The sequence below is a fragment of the Phyllobates terribilis genome, unplaced genomic scaffold, assembly GCF_046119375.1.
Source record: "Phyllobates terribilis strain yellow unplaced genomic scaffold, ASM4611937v1 Scaffold_3__8_contigs__length_932513732, whole genome shotgun sequence".
In the NCBI taxonomy this organism is placed as follows: domain Eukaryota; kingdom Metazoa; phylum Chordata; class Amphibia; order Anura; family Dendrobatidae; genus Phyllobates; species Phyllobates terribilis.
Genome location: NW_027362763.1, coordinates 111,225,109 through 111,252,688, shown reverse-complemented (window position 1 = coordinate 111,252,688; position 27,580 = coordinate 111,225,109).

Sequence of the window (27,580 nt, the reverse complement as noted above, 5' to 3'; positions counted from 1 at the left end):
AATATAGAGGATGTATTAATATAGTGTAAATGTACCAGATATAATCGATGCACACACAAAGGAGAATCATTTAACCCTGAATCAATATTCAGTGCAGCCAAGATTAAAAGTATAGATAAAGAAAAGAAGTCCGTCCAAATGGCCGACTATGCCGTATAGAAGAGCGCAGCCACAATTGGCCTACACACTGTATGGTGAGTCTATGTAATAGGGCCATACTGAATAGTGATCACACTATAACAATAGGCCATTAGATAATAAAATCCATCTAGTCTCTCGTTGAATGATTTTCTTATCCCAGTCGACCAACCTCGCTGGTAAAGGGACCACGTGTATAACGTATGCCCATATAGACGGCTTGGGAGGGAGAGCTGATCCTTCTGACAGATTCCCTTTAAAGTTATAAGGAGACGCAGAGGGGCACTATTATTATTATAAGGAGACCCAGAGAGGCACTATTATTATTATAAGGAGTCCCAGAGGGGCACTATTATTATTATAAGGAGACCCAGAGGGGCACTATTATTATTATAAGGAGACCCAGAGGGGCACTATTATTATTATAAGGAGACCCAGAGGGGCACTATTATTATTATAAGGAGACCCAGAGAGGCACTATTATTATTATAAGGAGACGCAGAGGGGCACTATTATTATTATAAGGAGACGCAGAGGGGCACTATTATTATTATAAGGAGTCCCAGAGGGGCACTATTATTATTATAAGGAGACGCAGAGGGGCACTATTATTATTATAAGGAGACCCAGAGGGGCACTATTATTATTATAAGGAGACCCAGAGGGGCACTATTATTATTATAAGGAGACCCAGAGAGGCACTATTATTATTATAAGGAGACCCAGAGAGGCACTATTATTATTATAAGGAGACCCAGAGGGGCACTATTATTATTATAAGGAGACGCAGAGAGGCACTATTATTATTATAAGGAGTCCCAGAGGGGCACTATTATTATTATAAGGAGACGCAGAGGGGCACTATTATTATTATAAGGAGACCCAGAGGGGCACTATTATTATTATAAGGAGACCCAGAGAGGCACTATTACTATTATAAGGAGACCCAGAGGGGCACTATTATTATTATAAGGAGTCCCAGAGGGGCACTATTACTATTATAAGGAGACCCAGAGAGGCACTATTACTATTATAAGGAGACGCAGAGGGGCACTATTATTATTATAAGGAGTCCCAGAGGGGCACTATTATTATTATAAGGAGACCCAGAGGGGCACTATTACTATTATAAGGAGACCCAGAGAGGCACTATTACTATTATAAGGAGACGCAGAGGGGCACTATTATTATTATAAGGAGTCCCAGAGGGGCACTATTATTATTATAAGGAGACCCAGAGGGGCACTATTATTATTATAAGGAGACCCAGAGGGGCACTATTATTATTATAAGGAGACGCAGAGGGGCACTATTATTATTATAAGGAGACCCAGAGGGGCACTATTATTATTATAAGGAGACCCAGAGAGGCACTATTATTATTATAAGGAGACCCAGAGAGGCACTATTATTATTATAAGGAGACCCAGAGGGGCACTATTATTATTATAAGGAGACCCAGAGGAGCACTATTATTATTATAAGGAGACCCAGAGGGGCACTAATATTATTATAAGGAGACCCAGAGGGCCACTCTTATTATTATAAGGATGCCCAAGGGGAACTATTAATGTGATAAAGAGACCTAAATGATCATCCTAATAAATTGGTATCACGGGGAGTAGTAAATTTAGATTTTCTCCAATGGTAGGCAGGGTCATATTTGTAATAGAGACCCTCATCTTTGAAAGTGGGTGTGGGAGAGTAACATGGGCCTGTGTGCGTCCTATGCCAGAGCTGGGCGCAGCCCCTAGTCCGGCCCTGTTCCCTCAGTAAAGATACTTCTTTTAGCCCCTAACACGGTACAAAGATATACATTGTCTTTTAGCCCCGGAATCTGACTTTCTTATTGATACAAAACACTGTAATTTTTATTGTGTGGAACAGATATAAATAATTTATGTAACAACATAATAATACTCTAACTGCTCAGAAGAGTAAAGCGTCCATAGCTCTATCATCCATGTCTGCATATGGTACCGATGCTCAGCCTATATTGTTGCCTCCTTAAGGGATGCTAGGCAACTTCCTTATAAGGTAAGCTGCCCCTTTAAGAGTAGAACACAAGATTCCATTATGACATCACAATTAACCATCACTACTTCTACAAGTGATTACACTCTAGTTGTCACTTTGACTTTCCGGTGTCATTGTTGTCGGTGTGATAAGCCATATAGCTAGTCATATACAGACTGCGCTTGGATTTACTGGAAATGTCTGGAATTCCTCCAGACAGACTTCAGGTGTTAGCACTACTCCAGGGGATTCTTACCACCTATGACCCTGACTTTGTGCTACCACTACCCGATGGCGTCCTCAGCTTCACTTACCGGCTGGTAATGGAGCTTGTGAGAGATTGCCTGACCAAATACAAACGAGGTCATATAAGCTCAGAATATCTTGAGCATTTACAGAAGAACATATGGACATTAGTACAACAGGTAAATAGCGGACAATCTGCACAAATCATATAGTAATAATGGAAAATAATAATGGAATATAAGTTTAACCTGTACCAAATACCCAGATAAGAATAGCCGGGGAGCAGTAATAGGGCATACAGGCTACATGACAAGGGAGAGGGTGATATCTACAGGGTTATTGGGAGGGTTGTGGAGGTAGGGGGGAATTGGATTGGTTAACCAATTATGGACCACAGAGTTTTCAGTTGTTATGCCTTCATTTTTTCCTCACTTTCTTTCAAGAGCCATAAATTTGTTATTTTTCCATTGACATAGACATGTGAGGGCTTGATTCTTTTGCAGGACAAGTTGTAGCTTTCAGTGGCTCCATTCTATTTACCATACATTGTGCTGAAACAAGGGAAAAAAATTCCAAGTGAGATGCAATGGTTCTTTGTGTCGCTATATTCAGGGACCCATAACATTTTAGTTTTCTGTCGATTGGGATGAGTGAAGATTTGAGTTTTGCAGTGAACTTTGTGTACATAGAGTGTCATAGAATCATAGATTCTATGGGTGTTTTGGTTGTTTATTATTAATGTTTTTAAGTGAAATGAGAAGACAAAAAAAACCCACAAATCCAATTTTTTTTCCTCTTTTCAGTGTTTATTGATCGTATTAATTAATTCCCTATCTTAAAAGATCAGACTTTAACAACCGCATCAATATCAAATATGATCATTAATTTTTTCCTTTCTTTATTTTAAATGGTGAAAAGAGGAGTGATTTGAACTTTTATATTTTTAACATTTTTTTAAATCTTTTCTTCTTTATTTTTAATTTTTTTTTTTCGTTCCCTTAGGGGACTTAATCCTGCAAATCGCTCATACTATATATTGCAATACTACAGTATTGCGCTATATAGTGAAAATCTTGATCTCCTCTGGAGCTCAGCCTATAGCTAAGCTTCACAAGGAGGACCGTGGTTTCAGCAACGGAGGTCTTCAGCAGACCCCTGGTTGTCCTAGAAATGCATTAGACCCCTGTGATCGCCTTGTGGAGGGCCGATGAAAGCAAGAGTGCTCAGGCATTGGTGCATGCACAATTGAAATGATACTGTCACAGACTGACAGCTTTATTTAAATGGTTACCAGAAGAATTCTGCGTTGTCCCCGGTTTTTAGGGACAGATGCTGGCTATTTCATATACGCATGTTTGGGGAGCTCAGCTCCTGAGCCCCCTCCACATGTGAGGACCCTTCCAGGATGTTAATAACCCGTACATTTGCGGGAAGGAGTTGAGGAGCTGGGTTACAGGGGGACAATAAAAGGAAGAAGGTAGGAGTTTCACGTTCCAGCATCCAACCAGCCCTTATAAAGAGATGGGAGGAAAGTTTGAAGGCTGGCACTTGATAAGTAGAGGTTTTGGGATGGTCACAGCGGTGGGGGATAGGTTTGGGTCAGAGTCTTGATAAATGTGATGTCCTTTGGACGGAGGTTACTGTTGGGGGAATAGTGACTTTGGTTACATCTCAATATAATTAGTGGACTTCGGTCCTGTGAGGATAGTGGTATTAATGTGGGATATTAATGCCTTAACCCTTGTGTCGGTGTGGTGTCGGTGTGGTGCGGCTAGGGTCTAACTCTTAATTAGGTGTTGTTTTTCTTCTGGTTTAAAGCCTATTAGATATCTACTGTATATAATTGTGGGGCTATCATTGTTGCAGTCACCCCGCGTTTTGAGTTGGAGTCTGCTGTGGCCATTTTACACAGGTCACAAGCAGCCATGTGTCTTATATACATACATTGGGTATGGAGGGAGGACGTGGGGATTTAAAGGTTTACAAGCAACCGGATCCCTCGTCAGTTGTCATGTAGTACTTGTAGTGTAGATAGCATAAGTAACATGGTGATATAAATGGCCTCCTCCGTTTTGCTTTTTCTCTCATGATTTTCCTTTCTTCTTTGTTTTCATCTCTATAGGCAGAAGAAAAATCCCAAAGTGGAGAATTGGCCTTTATTAAACAACTGGCCCAAAATGTCCTGCTTGTACTGGAGTATCCGGCCTACTCAGTGGAGTGCCTGGTAAGGATCTATCATCTTCTACATCTCATGTCCTTGTTGTCTGATCTTCTCCAGATCACCAGCCATATAGCAGAAGCTCAGGTTCATGATGGTGGAGGCCTCCCTGTCCTCTCCAGGCAGACACAGGTTTCCATCTCATGTCATTGTTCTCTGATCTTCTCCAGATCACCAGCCATATAGCAGAAGCTCAGATTTATGATGGTGGAGGCCTCCATGTCCGCTCCAGGCAGACACAGGTCTACATCTCATGTCATTGTTCTCTGATCTTCTCCAGATCACCAGCCATTTAGGAGAAGCTCAGATTTATGATGGTGGAGGCCTCCATGTCCACTCCAGGCAGACACAGGGTATTTTATGGCCACCTGTCCCTGTGGCTTCATCATCTGTGAGGACAGTCTGTACTCAGTGGTGCGGAGTTTGTATTTCCGCCTGTGTCTTTGTATAAGGGGGATATCTCCTATAATATAATAGTGTCTGTGCAGGGTCCGGCTTGTATCACGTCCCCTACATCTGCTGCAGTGTAATCATCATGGACATAATATAGAAGAGAGACGTTCCTGCATCTTCAGCTTTTACTCCCCTGCAGTTTCTATGTCTTAATGTCATTTCTTATTCCTTTTTAGGCCGCGATCGGATCATTGAAACTGGGGAGAAATCCTTGTAAGAGCGACTATAAACCGATCAAACTGATCAGCAGTGGAGCCTTTGGGTGAGCTTTACTTTGGTATTATATATATTTCCCAGGGCTCCTTATGACGATGTCTCTGCGTCCTTCTCATGTTATGTTCCCATGGACAAATTATGAGTTCACATCATGGTCCACATCTATCTGTCACTATTCAGGTCAGTTAGGATGTGACGTGGATGAGGACCTTCCATTGGTGATCATTTGTGGAGTGTTATTTTATGTATTTATAGACATGGTTTTCTAGTGATGGTCCCACATTAATCATTAATACAGGAGATCATTTGATGAGATCTATAGATAGATTGTTAATAAGAATTTATAGTAAATCATGTTTTTTTCTCCTCTCCAGGGCCGTCCACTTAGTTCGCCATAAAGACACAAACCAAGTCTGCGCTATGAAGAAAATGGACAAGGAGAACCTGAAAAAGCCAAAGAGGCTTGAATGGGCCTTTCTGGAGAGGGACATCTCAGCATTCGCAGATTGTCCCTTTGTGGTCTCCACGTTCTGCTCCTTTCCTACTAAACTTCATCTATGTATGGTCATGGAGTATGTACCAGGTAGGACACATCCATTGTATCTATATCCAGCTCACGTCTGCTTAATCCTAGCACCTGTATATGACCACAATGTGCCCACATGGACGGTTACATGTCCTCTTTGCAATTATTATAAGTCATCTGTTACCAAGATGCCTGAAAAACCATTGATCTCTATGAAAGTCCCCCAGTATGTCCTCGCTGAGCACGGCAGCAATTTCCACTATGGGTAAAAGGAAGATTTGTCTTTTTGAAGAGTTTTTATAGATAAGAACGTTCACAGAGAAAAAAATTAGAGGCTCGTAGATGAGGCTCTGTCTCTATGTATAGGGTCTATCTGCAGTATACAGTATACGCACTACATTATACAGTATATATAGACCATCCTGTCCCAATGTCTCCGCCTTTTTCACATTCCCACTCATCATGTGTAATTTACATTGTAACAAACCCTCAGTTCTCATATTTGCTTTCTCCTGTAGGAGGTGACTGTGGTACCCTTCTAAAGCACAGGGGTCCTTTACCAGTCCTCTTGGCCCGTATGTACATTGCGGAAACGGTCCTTGCTGTGGAATACCTGCACAGCTATGGTGTGGTGCACAGAGATCTGAAGCCTGAGAAGTAAGTGACCCCTCTAGCATATTAGAGGGGAAGAAAGTTAGAGTTTCTTATACAGTCTGTGGGTTATTACTTGGTGCTGACACCATCTTTTCTTTCACAGCCTCCTGATAACATCAACAGGACATATTAAGGTCACTGATTTTGGGGTTTCAAAACTCGGCCTCATGAGACCAAACTCAGACTTCTACAAGACTCCAACTAAGGACATCACCAAAGAGTTCCTTGATAAAGAGGTAGGCTTTACTTACAGGGTCTTGTACTTTACAGATCTCATCTCTTTCTCCTTCTCTGATTTATAATTTCTCTAGAAAAACATTTCCACTGATGTTATGTGTCGCAATTATATTTATTGATCATCATCTCCTTTTTCTGTTGGTTTCCAGACTGCTGGCACCCCTACTTACATGGCCCCAGAAGTTATCCTAAAGATAGGCTATGGAAGGCCTGTTGACTGGTGGTCAATAGGGATCATCCTATATAAATTTCTATTTGGATATCCACCATTTACAGGGGCTTGCAGAAGGAATATTTTACACAGTATCATCCAGGGTAAGTAAAATAATCTGAATGCTTGTGATGTCACTGTTATTTGACTTGAATAGTTCTGTAGTTTTTTCTAGCTTTGTTAAGGAATTTTTTTTAATGAAAATAAATGAAGAGGTTTTATTTCTTATAATATTTGCTTTTTATATAACAGATGATATACCTTGGAGATGTAATTACTTTCCTCCAACTAATGCTCGAGGCATCATCACTCAACTGCTCAGAAAAATTCCAGCACTGAGACTTGGAACAGGTAATATTAATAGTATTATCAATGAATTATTACAGCGTGACCAGACAAATGATGGGTTCCATGAGGATCAGCACTGAGGTTCTGTACTCTACCTACTAGTCTATTACCCATTCTTCATGCTATAATGTTCAATATATTTCCTTTATGTCGGCTCTGTTACATCTTCAGTTCAGATTAACATAAATTCTACAGATATGGAGCAGTTTCTCTGACAATGACTGTATCACTTTCTTTTTTGTCTTCTTTTTCCAGGAGGCGCAAATGAGATCAAAATTCATCCATTTATGCGTGACTTAGACTTTGACAACCTTTTAAGTCAGAAGCCCCTGTTCGTTCCTGACCTAAAGTCAGATGAGGACACCCGCTACTTTATCAGTAAGTAAAATGAGACGTCATCTGCAGAAAACTGACGTGTGTCTTGTCTTTCATTTTATGTCAAAATCAGTTCCCATCATTATTAGTGATAACATGGTGACTGTCTGGGTATTATACTAATAATCTCTAATAACACTTGTATTTTTTAGCTCGAAGTAGCAGCTTCAAACATATGAATTCAGATGAGGGGGACACAAGTGAGGACAATGACTGGCCAGAAATCAAAAACTTTGCATCAACTAAAGTAAGTATGTGGCTAATAAAATGTATGAAACCTATAATTACAAAAAAAAATTAAATCTATTTTATATTTCTTTATCTGTTTTAGCTATACATCACGAATTCTGGGATGATGACCAATATAGAGCCTATGTCACCTCCACAGTGTTCCCAAGAGAACAGTGATGGAGGCAATGAAGAGCCTATGTCACCTCCACAGTGTTCCCAAGAGAATAGTGATGAAGGCAATGAAGTGTCTATGTCACCTCCAGGGTGTTCCCCAGAGATCAATGAAAAACGCTCAGAAATGTGAGTAGATTATTATTATTATGAGTAACACAAATCTAAATCTAGCATCCACCACCCCATGACTACACAATCTCTGTGGGTCTTACTTGTGATAACTTCAATAACAGCTGATTGTTGCGACCAACCATTCATTTCCAACTCACTACAGGCCAATATTACTAATTAGACTCCATTCTTGCTGGTAAAATGTGGTCTTGAGCAGGATATCTCCTCTATGTTGTCCTAATTGACCTTACAGACAGGTGTTCTTCCGTTATTCTATTGTTTTTTCCTTGTAATTTACGTGTCTTTTTTCTACCAACAGGCAGAAAGAATCTTCCCCTTCCAAAACTGTTGGAGACAATCAGTGTTTTACTGCTAAAAACAGTGAGTCATCCTCGCCCTCATTGTCAGGTATGTACAGGTTTATAGGCCATCCAATTATAGCCTATGATCCAAAATTTAAATATTAAGGCTCTAAAATTACTTCCTTTATTCTTTCTGCTCCCCTGAGTATTCTATTTTTTGTTTTGTTAAAATCCCCCATACGGTTCCAGAGTTATGGGCCTTTGTAATTAGTGGTAATTTTTATTCTTTACAAAGGGGCGGTGCTCACAGGATCCTCTGGGGCGTGCCCTTAGGTTACCACGCCCACATGATAAAGACCATAATAATTAACACTAAATAAAAAGTCCCATATCTCTACAACCGTACTGTGGATTTTAGGAAAACAAATATCAGAATACTCAGGGGAGAAGCCGACATAAAATAAGAGCGAATCTTGGACACTTTTGACCTGGTGATGGGTCTTCTTTAAAGTTACAATGAAGTTTTATCCAACTGATTATATAACACCGTGGCTTGCTGAAAGTAATGTCATATTAATATGGGGACATGGTTCTTTGGGGAGACACCACCGGAACCCAGAAAAGCTACAGGTTCATATTAATCAGTTGCATAACTCTATAAAGATACAAAGCTCATCTTTTAGGAGTTTATAATCAACATTTTTTTCTGGCTTTTTGATTAGAATCTCCAGTTCAGAAGAGAAGAAAATATTTTCGAACACTGAGAAAACAACTAAAAACAGAGAAAGTTGAAGAGGGGGAAACTAGGCGAGGTAAGTGTGACGATAATCTCCATGTTGTATGACGTCAGTGAGAAGAAGTCATGTGGAGCAGATGTTATCCGTCAGTGGTGGGATTGTCACATGTATGATGGCTGACAATGATTCTGCTCCTCTGTATGATGAGATTCCTCTAACGTCATGTTACAGTGACACCACAGTAGTGTCCTCTAATATGGAGTCCCATTACTTACATCAGTTTTACATCTTTTCTCCTAGGTTCTCTCTTCCGCCGGATGATAACATCCTGCCGGCGTGGATTATCCAGGGCTGCTCGTGCTGTCAGAGAAAGCTGCATTTTTGGCTGCTGCCACCAACGCACCATTGACATCTCGAGGACAGAAAACCCCCAAATCTAGCGCTCTGAAGAAACTACAGCACATCCACCATTAATGCTGTACCTGTATGGAAGGAGTTGTACCACCTACCTGTGGCCTCCTGACCAGCAAGAGACACGTGCAAAAGTTGAAGGCTCCTCCAAGAACTTGTCTTCATCCTTCCATGCAATTTTAATTCAAAGAAATAAAAAATTAAAATTGTTTAATGTCTTTTCGCATTTAATTGATTATTACTGACTTTTATGGTATATTAATACTATACCTCATATATAGTATGTCTGAAGGGTTAGATCCCAAACTGGAGAATAGCGGTTCTATGTCTCCCATTAATCCTCTAAACTCTGGCCAAAAATGGAGGAGATGACCAGAGATTCTGTTATTCCTAAGGGTACGTACACACAGCACCTTATAGACGCCAGCATACCCACTGATTTTTTATTTTATAAGAAGACACTTAAGGAAAACATCAGTGTTTTTGTTAACTACATATAAAATAGTGAGCGGCTTCCAAACAGAAGCCACCAGCAGAATGAACCGATCACTTTCTTTAACCACTTCATAATTTTCAAAGCTGGAAGCGGATAAAAGAAGCTGAAAAAGACTGAAAAATACACAATGCACAGCAAGTTGTTTTTATATTGCAGTGCATATGTTCAATCATTTACATTTTTATCTAGTGCTTTTCATGAGGGATCCAGGTGGAATCCACCTGAAGAAGACATTGTTTGCACATTACGAAGAGTGGCAATTAGTGTTGAGTGAGCACTAAAATGCTCGGGTGCTCGAAGCTCGGGCCGAGCTCACCGTGATACTCGGGTGCTCGACCCGAGCAACGAGCCCAATGTTAGTCTATGGGAGACCCGAGCATTTTTGCGGCGGCACCCCCGACAGTCTGTAGAAAGCCTAAAAAGTGCCCAAAACGATAGTGACAGTGCTCAAATGACATGGGGACAGCATGGGGATCGCCCCAGGAAGCATTTCAGACCCCCAGGTCACTGCTGTCAACAGCGCCGGACTGGGGTGTCTGGGGCCCACCAGGGACATTGACTCCAGGGGCCCACCCACCCTTCAGCTATTTGCAAATACCTGTTAGCCGTTATACCCATTATATTGGCCGCTTCTGCCCATCACTGTGCGCTCACCAGAAATGTGATGTACAATTACTGTAGTTTGCATTAAAGGGTTTTTATTGGTGAAAACAAGTTCTCAGCGATGCACAGGTTGGGAAGGTGATCACTTATTTATTGGTGGAATCAGCACTGTCAGAAGATTGTGGCACTTTGAGTATTTGGTGAGATTTTTACCTCTGTATTTATAAGACAAAACCAGGAGTGGAGCAATCCGAGGTAATGTTTTATGAATTTCTCACCCACTCCTGGTTTTGTCTTATAAATACAGAGGTGAAAATCTCACCAAATGCCAACTTGCTTTCTCTGGTGAACCTCTGCAACTGCATCTCTGCGGCTGTGTAATAGTCACAGGGCAGGGAGGGGTTAAACATCCAAGTATTTAATATCTATTGGAAATAAAGAGGTTTCCCCTTATTGATATCAGATAAAACAAATGACCAACCACAATCCACTCTACCAAGACCAATATTACCAGATAGAAGGCAGAAATACCACCACACCGTGACCAGATCACATATTACCACCACATAGTGCCCAAATAATGCCACATACAAGGCACAAATACCGCCACACCATGACCAAAGCACATAATACCACCACATAGTGATCAAATGCTACCAGATACAAGGTATAAATACTGACACACCATGAGACCACATATTACCACCACATAGTGACTGAATAATACCACATAAAAGGGACAAATATCGTCATGTTATGATCAAAGCATATAATGCCACAACATAGTGACAAATAATGCTAAAATAATAAAAATGTAAAAAAGCTCTGTATATTGGGTCAGTGTACAGGTTATACAGTGATCACCAGTGACATTATACACAGGAGCTCTGTATATAGTGTACAGGTTATACAGTCATCACCAGTGACATTATACACAGAAGCTCTGTATATAGTGTCAGTGTACAGGTAATGCAATGATCACCATTAATATTATACACAGGAGCTCTGTATATAGTGTCAGTGTGTGTGTATAGGTAATACATATACTCAACATAGGTAATACACATACTCACCAGTGATGTCTCTAGGTGAAGTTCTTTATCTGCAGACCGATATATCCCATCTTCTATGCAGGACTGATCTCTGCAGAAAATAACATAGTTAGCTATAACTGATCACTTCCAGAGCACAATCCACACTTTTCCCAAGATTTCTACACTGCATGAAATGACAAAAAAGCAACATAGTGCCGCACTACACAGTAACAGTGCTCCAGTGTCATTCTGTGCCTGCTCATCTGTCAGCAGACATATTTCTCTGATGGCAATGATCTAGCATTGCTTCATACTAAGGCCTGTGATGCCCTGTGGGAGCTCCTGAGGGCACCATACTGGGGAGGTGAGATCCTCACTTGGCAGTAGTAGGAGCAGCATCTCCATAGTGTGGCATTCACATCACACTACATGCTGCACTGTACAGGACTCCCAGCCAGCAGCAGGACAGATGAGGAGGTAACTGTCTGGCACCAGCGCCGGACTGGAGTACCTGGGGCCCACCAGGAAAAAATCAACCTTGGGGCCCACCAGCACCATGCAGTTACCGTATATAGGATTAACATAAGTCCACAAACTCTTTCAAAATGAATCAACTTTATTAACCAATAAATCTCTGCTGCTGTGTAGTAGTCACAACACAGGGAGAGGTTAAACATCCAAGTATTTAATATGTATTGCAAATAAAGAATGTTCCCATTCTTAATATTCGAAAAAACAAATGACTGACAACAATCCACTATACCTAGACTAATAATACCACAGAGAAGAGAGAAATACCGCCACACCATGACCAGAACACATACCACCAGATAGTGATCAAATACAACCAAGTACAAGGTATATATACTGCCACACCATGAGAAGACCACATATTACCACCACATAGTGACTGTCTGAATAATACCACATACAAGGGAGAAATACCGCCACACCATGACCATGGCACATAATGGCACCAGATAGTGACTGATCATGAAAATGTAAAAAAGCTCTGTATATAGAGTCAGTGTACAGATAATGTAGAGACTATCAGTGACATTATACACAGGAGCTCTGTATTTAGTGTCAGTGTACAGGTAATACAGTGATCACCAGTGACATTGTGCACAGGAGCTCTGTATATAGTGTCAGTGTAGAGGTAATACAGTGATCACCAGTGACATTATACACAGGAGCTCTGTATATAGTGTCAGTGTACAGGTAATACAGTGATCACCAGTGACATTATACACAGGAGCTCTGTATATAGTGTCAGTGTACAGGTAATGCAGGGATCACCAGTGACATTATACACAGGAGCTCTGTATATAGTGTCAGTGTGCAGGTAATACAGTGATCACCAGTGACATTATACACAGGAGCTCTGTATATAGTGTCAGTGTAGAGATAATACAGTGATCACCAGTGACATTATACACAGGAGCTCTGTGTATAGTGTCAGTGTAGAGGTAATACAGTGATCACCTGTGACATTATGCATAGGAGCTCTGTATATAGTGTCAGTGTACAGATAATGTAGAGATTACCAGTGACATTATACACAGGAGTTCTGTATATAGTGTCAATGTAGAGGTAATACAGTGATCACCAGTAACATAATACACAGGAGCTCTGTGTATAGTGTCAGTGTAGAGGTAATACAGTGATCACCAGTGACATTATACAGAGGAGCTCTGTATATAGTGTCAGTGTAGAGGTAATACAGTGATCACCAGTGACATTATGCATAGGAGCTCTGTATATAGTGTCAGTGTAGAGGTAATACAGTGATCACAAGTGGCATTATGCACAGGAGTTCTGTATATAGTGTCAGTGTAGAGGTAATACAGTGATCACCAGTGACATTATACACAGTAGCTCTGTATATAGTGTCAGTGCAGAGGTAATACAATGATCACCAGTGACATTATGCACAGGAGCTCTGTGTATAGTGTCAGTGTAGAGGTAATACAGTGATCACCAGTGACATTATACACAGGAGCTCTGTATATAATGTCAGTGTAGAGGTAATACAGTGATCACCAGTGACATTATGCATAGAAGATCTGTATATAGTGTCAGTGTAGACGTAATACAGTGATCACCAGTGACATTATGCACAGGAGCTCTGTGTATAGTGTCAGTGTGTGTGTATAGGTAATACACATACTCACCAATGATGTCTCTAGGTGAAGTTCTTTATCTGCAGACCGATATATCCCATCTTCTAGGCAGGACTTATCTCTGCAGAAAATAACATAGTTAGCTATAACTGATCACTTCCAGAGCACAATCCACACTTTTCCCAAGATTTCTACACTGCATTAAATGACAAAAAAAAGAAACATAGCGCCGCACTACACAGTAACAGTGCTCCAGTGTCATTCTGTGCCTGCTCATCTGTCAGCAGACATATTTCTCTGATGGCAAAGATCTAGCAGAGCTGAAGACAGAAGACCTATGGATTACGTTGGAGTGAGAATTTTTCTTTATTAAAGATGGAGTCCCTAAATGTGTTTTATTTTTAATAAAAAAAAAAATCTTTTTTTTTCTGTTTACTAGAAATTGATGGTGACTATGTCTAATTTGGCGTGAAACCATGAATTTCGGGCTTAGTACAAGCTGATAATACAAAGCTGGCCTGGTACTAATCCTATTATTACCCAGGGTGCCACTCACCACCAGGGCCGCTGGAAGAGCCGGGTAAAGCACCTGGAAATGGTGCTATGATGAATGTGCCATTTTCAGGGGTGGCTGCGGGCTGCGATTTTCAGCGTGGAGGGCCAAGAACGCTTGGGCCTTACCATGTTGCGAATCCCAGCCCCCAGCTGCCTTGTTTTATCTGGCTGGCGATCAACATATGGCGGAAAAAAAAAAAGTTAAGTAAGTTTAAAACAAATATTCGGCTTCTCTGTCTTTTGATCGGCAGCCAAGGTAAAGCCAGGCAGCTGGGGGTGGCAGTACGTAGCTGTCCGCTTTATCTGCGGTGAGAATCAAAAATTCTGCAGAGCGCTACATCGTTTTTAAAAATGATTTCTTTTCACACTTCTATATGTCACAGACCCAACAGCCAATCGCAGATGCTGTCAAAGAGGATGGGCGTCTGTGATTGGCTGTTCGAGTAATCTACAATCAGCCCATACATTCTAGTATGGTACTATGTATGGGCTGCTTTCAGGTTACTCAAGCAGCCAATCACAGACGCCCGTTCTCTGTGTCAGCGTCTGTGATTGGCTGTTGGGACTGTCACACATATAGAAGAGTGAAAATAAATAAATAATAAAACAAAAATGACATAGCGCTCCGCAGAATTTTTGATTCTCAGCGCAGATAAAGCAGACAGCTACGGGCTGCCACCTCCAGCTGCCTGGCGATCAAAAGTCAGGAAAGCCCAATGTTTTTTTTAAATTATTTTAAAAAATAATTAAAAAAATGCGTGGGTTCCCGCCATATTTTGATCGCCAGCCTGGTAAAAACCAGGCAGCTGGGGGCTGGGATTCTCAGCATGGTAAGGCCCAAGCATTCTGGGCCCCCCAAGCTGAAGACGGCAGCCCGCAGCCACCCCTGGAATTGGCGCATTCATCATAGCACCATTTCCAGGCACTTTATCCGGCTCTTCCAGCGGCCCTGGTGGGGGTGGCACGCTGGGTAATAATGGGGTTAGTACCAGCTTTGTATTATCAGCTGGCACTAAGCCTGAAATTCATGGCGTCACGCCAAACTAGACATGGCCACCATGAATTTCTAGTAAACAGAAAAAAAACACATGTAGGGACTCCATCTTTCATAAAAAACAAAATCCTCGCTCTGAGGTAATCCACGGATCTTCTGTCTCCAGCTCTGCTACATCTTTGCCATCAGACAAATACCCCTGCTGACAGAGATGAGCAGGCACAGAATGACACTAGAACACAGTTGTCAGAGAAGTGCTCAGCTGGCCTCCAGCCGCCGACCATGTTTTCCTGTGCGTTGCAAATAATGCATACTTTCAAACACATGCCTATTTTTGCAATGCAAGTCTACAGTACATTGCGTCTGCGCTGATTTACAACGGATCCATTGTAACGCACAGTATAAACGCAATGTTAACCCAGCCTAACAGCAGCGAGAAGGGGAGACGGAGCCCTGGAGACCGCCAAGTCAGTCTACTGGTGGTACTATCATGCCCATTGCCCAGTATGTCCTCCCAGCCTTTGTGGTATTATTATGCCCATTGCCCAGTATGTACTGCCAGCCTCTGTGGTACTATCATTCAAGCTCACATGGCATGTCCTGCCAGCCAGCCACTGGTGGTAGTAGTACTAGCATGATAGTACCACAAAGGGCCGGCTCCAGGTTTTTCTGGGCCCTGGGAGAAAGAGTCTCAGTGGGCCCCTTTAACACATACCACGATTCATGATGCACAGATAACGCAGAGAAATATAAGTATAGTACAATGCAAAGATTTCACTTCTTATATTACATGAGTGATATCTATTGTAAATTCTATAATAGCTCAGAAACCGGCGAATCGCTCCACACAGTATACTGGCCTCCAAAAAGTGCTCCATACAGAATACTGGTCCCCATATAACGCTCCATACAGAATACTGGTCCCCATATAACGCGCCATACAGGATATTGGTCCCCATATAATGCTCCATACAGAATACTGGCCCCCATAAAATGCTCCGTACAGAATACTGGCCCCCATATAACGCTCCATACAGGATACTGGTCCCCATATAACGCTCTACACAGTATACTGGCCCCCCAAAAATGCTCCATACAGAATACTGGCCCCCATATAATGCTCCATACAGAATACTGGCCCCCATAAAATGCTCTGTACAGGATACTGGCCCCATATAAAGCTCCATGCAGGCTGTTCCCCCCCCATAATGCCCTATGCAGGCTGTTCCCCCCCTTATAAAGTCCCATGCAGGATGTCACCCCCCTCCATATAATGCCCCATGCAGGATGTCACCTCCCCCATATAATGCCCCATGCAGGATGTCACCTCCCCCATATAATGCCCCATGCAGGAGGTCACGCACCCCATATAATGCCCCATGCAGGAGGTCACGCACACCATATAATGCCCCATGCAGGATGTCACCCCCCTCCATATAATGCCCCATGCAGGATGTCACCCCCCCCATATAACGCCCCATGCAGGATGTCACCCCCCATATAACGCCCCATGCAGGATGTCACCCCCCATATAATGCCCCATGCAGGATGTCACCGCCCCTCTTTATAATGCCCCATGCATGATATCACCCCCCCTTCTCTTTAAAATGCCCCATGCAGGATGTTACCGCCCCCATATAATGCCCCATGCTGGATGTCACCCCCCATATAATGCCCCATGCAGGATGTCACTCCCCCATATTATGCCCCATGCAGGATATCACCACCCCACCCATATAATGACCCATGCCTCCATACACTAAATAAATAATCGAATACTCACCTCACTCCTCCTCACCTGCTGCCGCTGCTCAGGTCTGGACTCCAGCGCCGCAGGATGTCACCCCCCTCCATATAATGCCCCATGCAGGATGTCACCTCCCCCATATAATGCCCCATGCAGGATGTCACCTCCCCCATATAATGCCCCATGCAGGATGTCACCCCCCTCTTTAAAATGCCCCATGCAGGATGTCACTCCCCCATATAATGCCCCATGCAGGATGTCACCCCCCCCCATATAATGCCCCATGCTGGATGTCACCCCCCCCATATAATGCCCCATGCTGGATGTCACCCCCCCATATAATGCCCCATGCAGGATATCACCCCCCCCATATAATGCCCCATGCCTCCATACATTAAAAAAAATAATAATCAAATACTCACCTCACTCCTCCTTACCTGCTGCCGCTGCTCAGGTCCGTACTCCAGCGTTGCCGGCGTCTTCCCGCTCTGCGCTGCCTGTGATGGCTCAGGGGAGGGCGCGGTGGAAAGACGTCACCGCACCCTCTGACCTGATATGTCACAGGGAGCGCAGAGCAGAAATACAGCGGATCTGCGGAGGCAGGAGGAGAGGTAAGTATCCGGCTGCTGGGCCCTGAGCAAGCGGGGGAGAAGGGCGGGCGCTGGCACCGCTCTCCTCCGCCCATAGCCCGATTCATGCTTAGTATGTCCTGCCAGCGTCCTTGGTACTTTCATGCCCACCCAGCATGTCCTGCCAGCCACTGGTGGTAGTACATGCTGCTAGGCATAGTAACAGTAACGAGAGGTTGGCAGCAGGACAGGCTGGGCAATGGGCATGATGATAATCATGCCCATTGCCCAGTAGCATTTACTGCCAGCCTCGGCCAGGCGTCCTCTCAGTCACCCCTCCCCCCTATCCCTTCCTCCCCTCCCGGCCCCTGCTTTTCATACTCACGCGTCGAGATGAGCTGCAGGCCTGCAGCCGCTGCCTAGGGCGACGGCGGATCCGTCCTCCACAGCGCGCACAGGAAGCAGTCCCAGGGCGATGACGTGTTCGCCCGATGATGTCATCGCCCTGAGACTGACCTCCTGCGCACGCGCCGGCAGAGGCGGCAGAGGGGCACTGCGGCAGCAGGCAGAGCAGGGAGACCGGTCTCCTTGCTGTGCTGCTGCAGAGGGCCCATCACTAATCATATCGGCAGTGCTGCCTATCTGATTAGCGAACCGGGGGGTCCTCTGTTCAGGGCCCAGTGGGTGTGGGGGCGGGGCTTAGGGGCATGGCCATCGGAACCCGGAGCCCACCGGGGGTTTTCCCGATCATACGGTGGGCCAGTACGCCCCTGCCCATAAGGGCACACACTGTGCAATTATCTGAGATTCTAGCGTGACCTCCGCAGGGAGGATGAGAGTGATACGTGGTGCAGAATACGTTGGTCTATAAGCAGGCATGCAATACATGGGGTGCAGAGAAAAAGGTTGCACTTGGGTCACGACCTGACTAAGGAGGCACGGTACCGTGTGAGGCTTATTCTCTTAGCTCCCCCGCCAACAATTTATATACAAATAAGATATTATACAGTGCTACATTATACAAGATATAAAAGGATGGTGCCCACATAAGAGTGCCATTCTTTAGCAACAAAATAACAGTGCCACTCAGAGCCAAAATAAATATGGCTATATAGTGTTCTCAAGATAGCACAATAGATTGCTCAAATAAATACTGTCATACAGTGCTCACATATTAACACTATGAAATGCCCAAATAAACACCACTTTACAGTTCCCACATGTGACCATACAGTGCCCAAATAAATACTACAATACAGTGCTCACATATTATCAAAATACAAGGCACAAATAAATAGTATGGCTGAGACGTGAAGTACTCGGCCAGTCCGGGGGCTGGTTCCCCTCTTGCGGCCCGATCCCTCTGACGCTTGGCAGATTCAGGCGTACGGGTGGCTTCCTGCTCCTTCCATACCCCTGGGATCCCTTTCCTTAATGAAGCCTTCTCCTCTGCTCCCCTCCTGGGCCTTCCTGGCTAGGCCCCACTCTGGAGCAGAGCTCCTGACGAGACTCTGCTCCCCTCCTACTCCTCTTCCACTTACAAAAGACTACTCACTGATCTAAGATGGCTTCTCTTTTTATGTGTTTTTCTAAAGTGCTCCCCTGAACTACGTCCTCCACCCACACGCACTACATGGTACCCAATCTCTTTGGTTCTCCCTTCTCCAGCCAGGGACGGGGCAGCAAATCAGAGTACATCTTGCCCTTCCAGCCGGCCTGGAGTAGTGTAGTGATGGGTGCTGGTGTTGGGGTCCCGGGCAGCACTCCATCCTTACCTGAGAGAAGGAGATACCACACCTCTGGGTGAGGTGCAGTAACCCTGTGGCGACTGAACCCTCAGGGGCGCCACACTATACAAAGGCTAACTAAAAATACAATAATTAGACTGAGTCATGGTCATAACCATGTCAATCATTCGTGGCACCAATATAGAAGTGGGAGGCTGATGGGACCCATGTGTAAATGCCCAGGGAAATGTCTGTGCTTCATATGAGGGCATCAGCACTATTATTTTGGGAGGCCTTGTTTCAGGGTTTAGATTGGGCCCAGTTACTTGCTGGCCACCTTCTTCGGAACGGCTCTCCATCACCCCTCACCACAATTCAGTAGACCCATACCAGCTATTACTGAAATTATTGATTGCCAAGTGTAACAGCGGAAAATAAATTATTGAAAAAAAATAAATAAATAAGCACGATGCTCCCCGATCCTCTGGGCGGCATGTAGACTTCTTTTTATAATTTTATAAACTTGTGTATTTATAGATTTGATGTTATTAATCATTAATGGTCCATTACTTATTATTCCTCTATGTAGTCCTTTCTCCAGCTCCGGTGTTATATACTTATTTTATATAAAAAAAGTTCCAGTTATTAGCTAAGGCTGAAAATAAATCATAGAATCATAGAATGGTAGAGTTGGAAGGGACCTCCTGGGTCATCTGGTCCAACCCCCTGCTCAAAGCAGGATTCACTAGATCATCTCAGACAGATGTCTGTCCAGCCTCTGTTTGAAGACGTCCATTGAAGGGGAACTCACCACCTCTCGTGGCAGCCTGTTCCACTCATTAATCACCCTAACTGTCAAAAAGTTTTTTCTAATATCTAATCTGTGTCTCCTCCCATTTAGTTTCATCCCATTGCTTCTAGTCTTTCCTTGTGCAAATGAGAATAAAGATGATCCTTCTACAATGTGACAGCCCTTGACATATTTGTAGACAGCTATTAAGTCTCCTCTCAGTCTTCTTTTTTGCAAGCTAAACATTCCCAAATCCTGCAACCGTTCCTCATAGGACATGGTTTGCAGACCAGTCACCATAATAAAGTTTTATTTAATAAATAAAGTTTTAGAGTCCGTAAAATATAAAAGCGGTATTTTATATTGGGATTTCTTATAGCAAACTCATCTTCTGCTTGTGAGTGCACGTTGCTCCAGTTTCTTCCTATACTCCAAAGACATACTGATAGGGAATTTAGATTGTGAGCTCCGATGGGGAAAGTGTCGATAATGTCTGTAAAGCTCTGTGGAATTAATGGTGCTATATAAGTGAATAAAATAAATAAATAAATAAAAATAAATACTAGAGTACAATAAGAGAAGCCAAAGAAGGCGGGAATAATAAAAGTCACGGTGCACTTGTGTGGAGCTTGAGTAAAGTAACTATATGCAGGCCCGGCGTCAGAACCCAGTGCACCTGGGCAAGTGCTGGGGCCCTAAGGAGATGGATGGGCCCACTTACCGTCAGGCACCCCTGCGCGCTATGGGACCCGTGAGCAGTGCGGTGCCAGTGCCCGCCACCCACCCCCGCTTGTTCAGGGCCCCTCTCCCCGTGCCTCCGCACCATCTCTGGTCTCTTCCTCGGCTGCTGCACTGTGACGTCTCAGGCCAGAGGATGCTGTGATGTCTTTACACCATGCTCGCACCAGATCCATCACAGCGCAGAGCGAGAAGACGCCGGCGACACTGAAGAGTCTGGAGCAACGGCAGCAAGTGAGGAGAGGTGAGTACTTGATTATTTTTTTTATATGTATGTAGTCATGGGGAATTATATGGGGGGGGGACAAGTGACATTCTGCATGGGGCATTATATGGGGGGAACAAGTGACATCCTGCATGGGGCATTATATGAGGGGGGTAGGTGACCTCCTGCATAGGACATTATATGGGGGGACAGGTGACATCCTGCATGGGGCATTATATGGGGGGGAGGTGACATCCTGCATAGGACATTATATGGGGGGGAGAGGTGACATCCTGCATGGGGCATTATATGGGGGGAGAGGTGACATCCTACATGTGGCATTATATGGGGGGAGAGGTGACATCTTGTATGGGGCATTATATGGGGGTGAGACGTTAAATCCTGCATGGGGCATTATATGGGGGGGAGAGGAAGAGATGGAGGAGAAAGAGCAAGTGAGAGAGAGGAGAGAGTGAGAGAGATGGAGGAAAGGGTAAGGGAGAGAGATGGATGAGAGAGAGAGATATGGAGGTGACGCGCCCCCTGGGCCTGTGCTGTGCAGGGGGATACCCGGAGCCGGATCGCTGGGGGTTGTAGTTCTCCGTGGCGGTGACCCGGTCCGTGCCCAGGGTGGTCAAACCAGTGGCAGTCCATTTGTATTGTAATAAGTGTCCGACTACGCCACCCGTGGATTGCGGTCAATGGGGACCGCCGCTGCGCTACCGACCGCTGAGTCTGATGTTGGTTGCGCAGCTGAGTATGGGATAACTCCCCACGGGAGGAGTATGGCCTCAGGACAGCTGATGTGGATGATGGTGGTAGTGATGGTGAGAGTGTCCCAGTACTGATGGTGCTGGTGCGGCGATGAAACACAGAGACTTGTAATTGCAGTTTCCAAAGCTTTACTCACGTTTGTTATTCAGGTCAATGCTGCAGGCGATGACTGCCCAAGCCGTGCTGCGTCCACCAGGTGAGGGACTCGGTCAACTCCCAGGCAATTCCAGAGCGTGGTTCAGAGCTCCCCTCTCTTCCTTTCTACTGGCCGTCCCCACCAGTGACCCACCTTTGTCCAGCTCCCTCGGGCCTTCTGTTGGCGAAACTTCTCCCGGTTTCCCTGACCCTATGCGGTATGCCTTTCTGGTGGATGTAGTGAGGGGTCGCACCAAGATGTGGTCACAACCTCCGGATTTGGCTGAGGATTAGTCGCCTCCACCAATTTGGGTTCCGGTACCCTATTCTGCCAACCCTTCACCCAGTATCTCCTCTGGGCATATGGGGTTCCTTCTGCCTTCGTGTCTCTGGGCCTTTCTCTGTGTTCCTTGCTTCCTTTCTCCTCTGTTCCAGTTCCTTTCTTATCTTCCTTTCTGTTCCTCCTCCTCTCTCTGCTGCTTCTGGCCTCCACTCCAGGCCTGCCTCTGGAGCTGGGCCCAGACTGAGCCACAGCTCCCTGTCAGCCCTCTCTGGCTGAGCTCCTCTCCTCTTCTCCTCCTGACTAAACTCGACTCTGTTCTAAGATGGTGCCCACCTTTTATACCTTCTTCTGACACCTGAGCCCAGGTGACTAGCAACCAATGGGCTCCTGCCTATGCCCAGAAACCCACCCCTATCTGCTCCTACACCACTGGGTTTTCCACCCCCCTCCCCACTCCAGCCAGGAACAGAAGCTGTCGTGCCTGCACTCTGTCTAGTGGGAGCACCGTTGGTCTGATCCTCGGAAATGGGGTGTGTGTGGTGCATGCAGCTTACTGAGCCCTGGTCCACACTCCATCCTTACCCGGGAGTGGAATATCACACCTCTGGACGGAGGTGCAATACCCCTGTAGCAGCCGAGCCCTCGGGGTGCTACAGAGGAGAGACAGATGGAGGAGACAGAGCAAAGGAGGAGAGAGAGAGAGGGAGGAGAGAGAGAGAGGGAGGAGAGAGATAGAGGGAGGAGAGAGAAAGAGATGGAGGACAAAGAGCAAGGGAGAGAGAGATTGAGAAGAGAGAGGAGAGAGTGACAGAAATGGAGAAGAGTGCGAGGGAGAGAGATGGAGGAGAGAGAGAGATGGAGGAGAGAGAGATGGAGGAGAGAGAGATGAAGGAGAGAGAGATGGAGGAGAGAGAGATGAAGGAGAGAGAGAGAGGGAGGAGAGAGAGAGGGAGGAAAGAGAGAGAGGGAGGAGAGAAGCGGGAGGAGAGAGATAGAGAAAAGAGAAGGAGGGAGGAGGGAGAGTGAGATTTTTCCATCTCAAAAGTTGGAGTTCACAATGATTTCAATGGGGTCCATGTACTGGATCAAGTTCGGGTACAGTTTTGGTACCCGAACCAAACTTTGGACTACAGTTCAGTTGGGTACCAAAACCTGAACTTCCACGGGTCTGCTCATCCCTTGTCATGCTAGGTATGGGAAGAACCCAGCGTACGACAACGGGAAAAGGGGGAAAGCCCAGAAACTAGGGAAAGGGGGAGTGGAGACCCCTAAGCAGATCTAACAACACCATGACTCCCTTATCGTTCCTAAATAGGTTCCACACCTATCGCCAAGCAGGATACCTTAGCCCTGGCTGACCCTAGAGCTAGGCTCTAGGTAGGGAGGGGGAGGAGTTAGCACTAGTCGGCCCCACTGCAACTAAAGACAAACAAGGGAAACAGACAAGGAGATACACTTAGCTTTGAGGAGACACCAGAGAGAACACAACTACAATCCATAAAGGAACTCCAAGAAGAATCTCGCTGACTGCTAGAACTCCAGACCTGAAGAGAGGAATTTACTCTATCACCAGCAACTCTCTTGAGAAACTGAGTATATTTAAAGATCCAGAAAGGGTGTGTTAATTAGCAGGCGATCGTGGAGATCACCGCTGGGTGCTAGAGTGGGAGGGATGATGAAAGGATCAAGAATGTGTCTGCAAGGCCAAGCGCAGCGACCTTCTACAGCCGGATTCAGAATGACTGTATGTCAAGCCTGACACACCCGTGACATCCCTAGTTCCTAATCCTTTAACTGGTTGGGATGCAATACTACATTTCACCTCTAGTAGACACTAGTGAAAAATTTGATTACCTGTCACAATCACAATAATAGTCGATCATTAGTGATCCAGTTCTCAATCTACGTCCCATTGGTTTACACAGTCTGTAAAATTGCCCTCCAGGAGGAGACTGGTATCTTTGTCCTGCCTACCACTGTTCTCCTACACATGTGCAGACTTCCATTTCTTAAGGGGACTTATTTTCAGTCAATGTCTATGGCACCTAGGTTTTGTAAATGCCTCCCCCACCCCCCATATCAATCTGTGGTTTTGAACCACTGAGTTCCAATACTGTGCTATGGTCCACAGTTACAAATGTCTTTATAATAATTCCGATTGTTGGATGTCAGTTGATGTTGAACCCCACCGGTGAAGAGGTCAATATAGTAAACCTGGAAAACCCCTACAATGCATTAAGTTTATGGCTGCTAATTGTCATCATGTAGTTGATGGGGAAATATAACAGGTACAGTCTAGGGGTATGGGAGACATTTGAGCTGATAAAAGCTGAGTGTGCATGGTGATAGATAGCGGCTCTGTAAGACTAAACTTACCTTGTGGCCGGAGTCTGTAGAGCAGAGTTACTGTACATGTCCAGACTCTCTGACCAGGTCTATGCAAAAGTATGAAAAGTGATATAGCAATGTGAAATTCAGGCCAACACTCCCTTTTTCCATAAAAGTCAGCACTTTATTTAATCCATATAAACACAACCAAATTTAAGTGGCTTCGTACAAAAATAGCACATGAAAAATGTACAAATGCCATCAGCAAAACGTACTTCAACCAGACGGCAACGCGTTTCTGAGCTCTACGTTTCTTAGTTTGAGCCTGAAAAATTCCACAATACTTAACACAGGATATCTGAGTTCGCAGATTCGTAACACTCAGGTTAAAATGAGCATAGACAAAATATATAGATAAAACCTGTAAAAACCACAATGTGGATAATGCGGATAAACGAACCATACACTAAAGTAAAAACAGGAGCCGAGGCTGTAAGTGCGGGGATTTCTGTGCTTGGGGATCATACTCGATACTGGATAAATTGAGATGTTTTGAAAATGTTGTATCCATTATTTTATCATTTGCAGATCACTAACACGTCTCTCCGACCTGTGATTTCCATAGTTCCACGACTTTTCCGTCTTATGCTCAGAGGTCTAGTATTAACCCCTTTACTCCCAGGGTGGTTTGCACGTTAATGACCAGGCCAATTTTTACAATTCTGACCACTGTCACTTTATGAGGTAATTACTCTGGAACGCTTCAAATGGATCCCGCTGATTCTGAGACTGTTTTTTCGTGACATATTGTACTTCATGATTGTGGTAAAATTTCTTTGACATCACTTGCGTTTATTTGTGAAAAAATCAGAAATTTGGTAAAAATGTAGAAAGTTTTGCAATTTTCAAAATTTTAAATTTTATGCCCTTAAATAGAGATATGTTACACTAAATAGTTAATAAATAACATTTCCCACATGTCTACTTTACATCAGCACAATTTTGGAACCACATTTTTTTTTAGGGAGCTATAAGGGTTAAAAGTTGACCAGCGATTGATTTCTCATTTTTACAACAAAATTTACAAAAACACTTTTTTAGAGACCCCATCACATCTGGCGTGACTTTGAGGGGCCTTTATGATAGAAAATACCCAAAAGTGACACCATTGTAAAAACTGCACCCCCCAAGGTGCTCAAAACCACATTCAAGAAGTTTATTAACCCTTCAGGTGCTTCACAGTAATTTTTGGAATGTGGAAGAAAAAAATGAACATTTAACTTTTTGCACAAAAATGTTACTTTAGACCACAATTTTTTTTTTTTTCGACTTTTTGAATGTAAAATTTGCTTGAAAAATTAGCGGACACCATGTTGCGTTTGGGGAGCCCCCGATGTGCCTAAACAGTGGAAACCCCCCACAAGTGACACCATTTTGGAAACTAGACCCCTCAGGGAACTTATCTAGGTGTGTGGTGAGCACCTTGAACCCCCAGGTGCTTCACAGAAGTTTATATCATGGAGCTGTAAAAATAACATTTTCACATTTTTCCAACAAAAATGTTTTGCAGACCCCAATTTTGCATTTTCATAAGGGTAACAGGAGAAATTGCACCACGCGATTTGTTGTGCAATTTTTCCTGAGTAAGCCGATACCCCATATGTGGGGAAAAAACACTGTTTGGGCACACGGCAGGGTTCGGAAGAGAAGGAACGCCATTTGACTTTTTGAATGTAAAATTTGCTTGAATTAGTGGACGCCATGTTGCGTTTGGGGAGCCCCTGATGTGCCTAAATAGTGGAAACCCCCCCCCCCAAGTGACTCCATTTTGGAAACTACACCCCTGAAGGATTTTATCAAGGGGTATAGTGAACATTTTGAACCCAGAGGTACGACACAGAATTTGATAACATTAGGTCATCATATTGAATAAGTTGTCATTAGTCTTGAGTGCAAGTGCTCGCTACTTGAGTTTGCATCGGGTACTCAGGTATGGACAATGTATGGCGGGTGCTCAAGTGACATGCTCGAGTCCCCGCCCGCATGTTTCATGGTTGTTAGTCACCCAAATAAAAACATGTGGGGATCGCTTGTGCATGACAGGCAGTCCCAGCAAGGTTTTTTTGGCTGTATAACAGCTGCAAAACATTTGAGGCGGAGACTTGAGCATGTCACTCGAGCACCCGCTATACTCGGTGCATACCCGAGCACCCGATGCAAACTCAAGTAGCGAGCTCTTGTGCTCAACATTAGTTGCCATATAGACGGTATTTTTTTCTTTACTTCTGAAAAAATCCCAACCCCAACCCTAATACAACCACAACCCTAGCCCAAACGCAACCTTAGCTCAACCCTAACCCTAGCCCAACCCTAACCCTAGCTCAACCCTAACGCAACCCTAACCCTTGCCCAACCCTAACCCAATCCTAGCCTAACCATAGCACAACCCTAACCCTAGCCCTAGTACAACCCTAACCCTAGCACAACCCTACCCATAGCTCAATGCTACCCCTAGCCCAACCCTAACCCTAGCTCCACCCTACCCCAACCCTACCCCTAGCCCCACCCTAGCTAAACCCTCACCCTAGCCCAACCCTAACCCTAGCCCAACCCAAACCCTAGCACAACCCTAACCCTAGCCCAACCCTAACCCTAGCACAACACTAACCCTAACCCTAGCACAACCCTATCCCTAACCCTAAAGTTTATTTTTTACGCCATTCCTCGTGCGGTATAAGTGATTAGACAACTTTATTTTTCGGGTCGGTGCAATTACAGGGATACTAGATTCATATCAGGTTTTTATGATTGAGAGCTGTCACACACTAAAAAACCCTTTTTTTTTTGCAAAGACTAGTTTTTGCATCGCAATTTT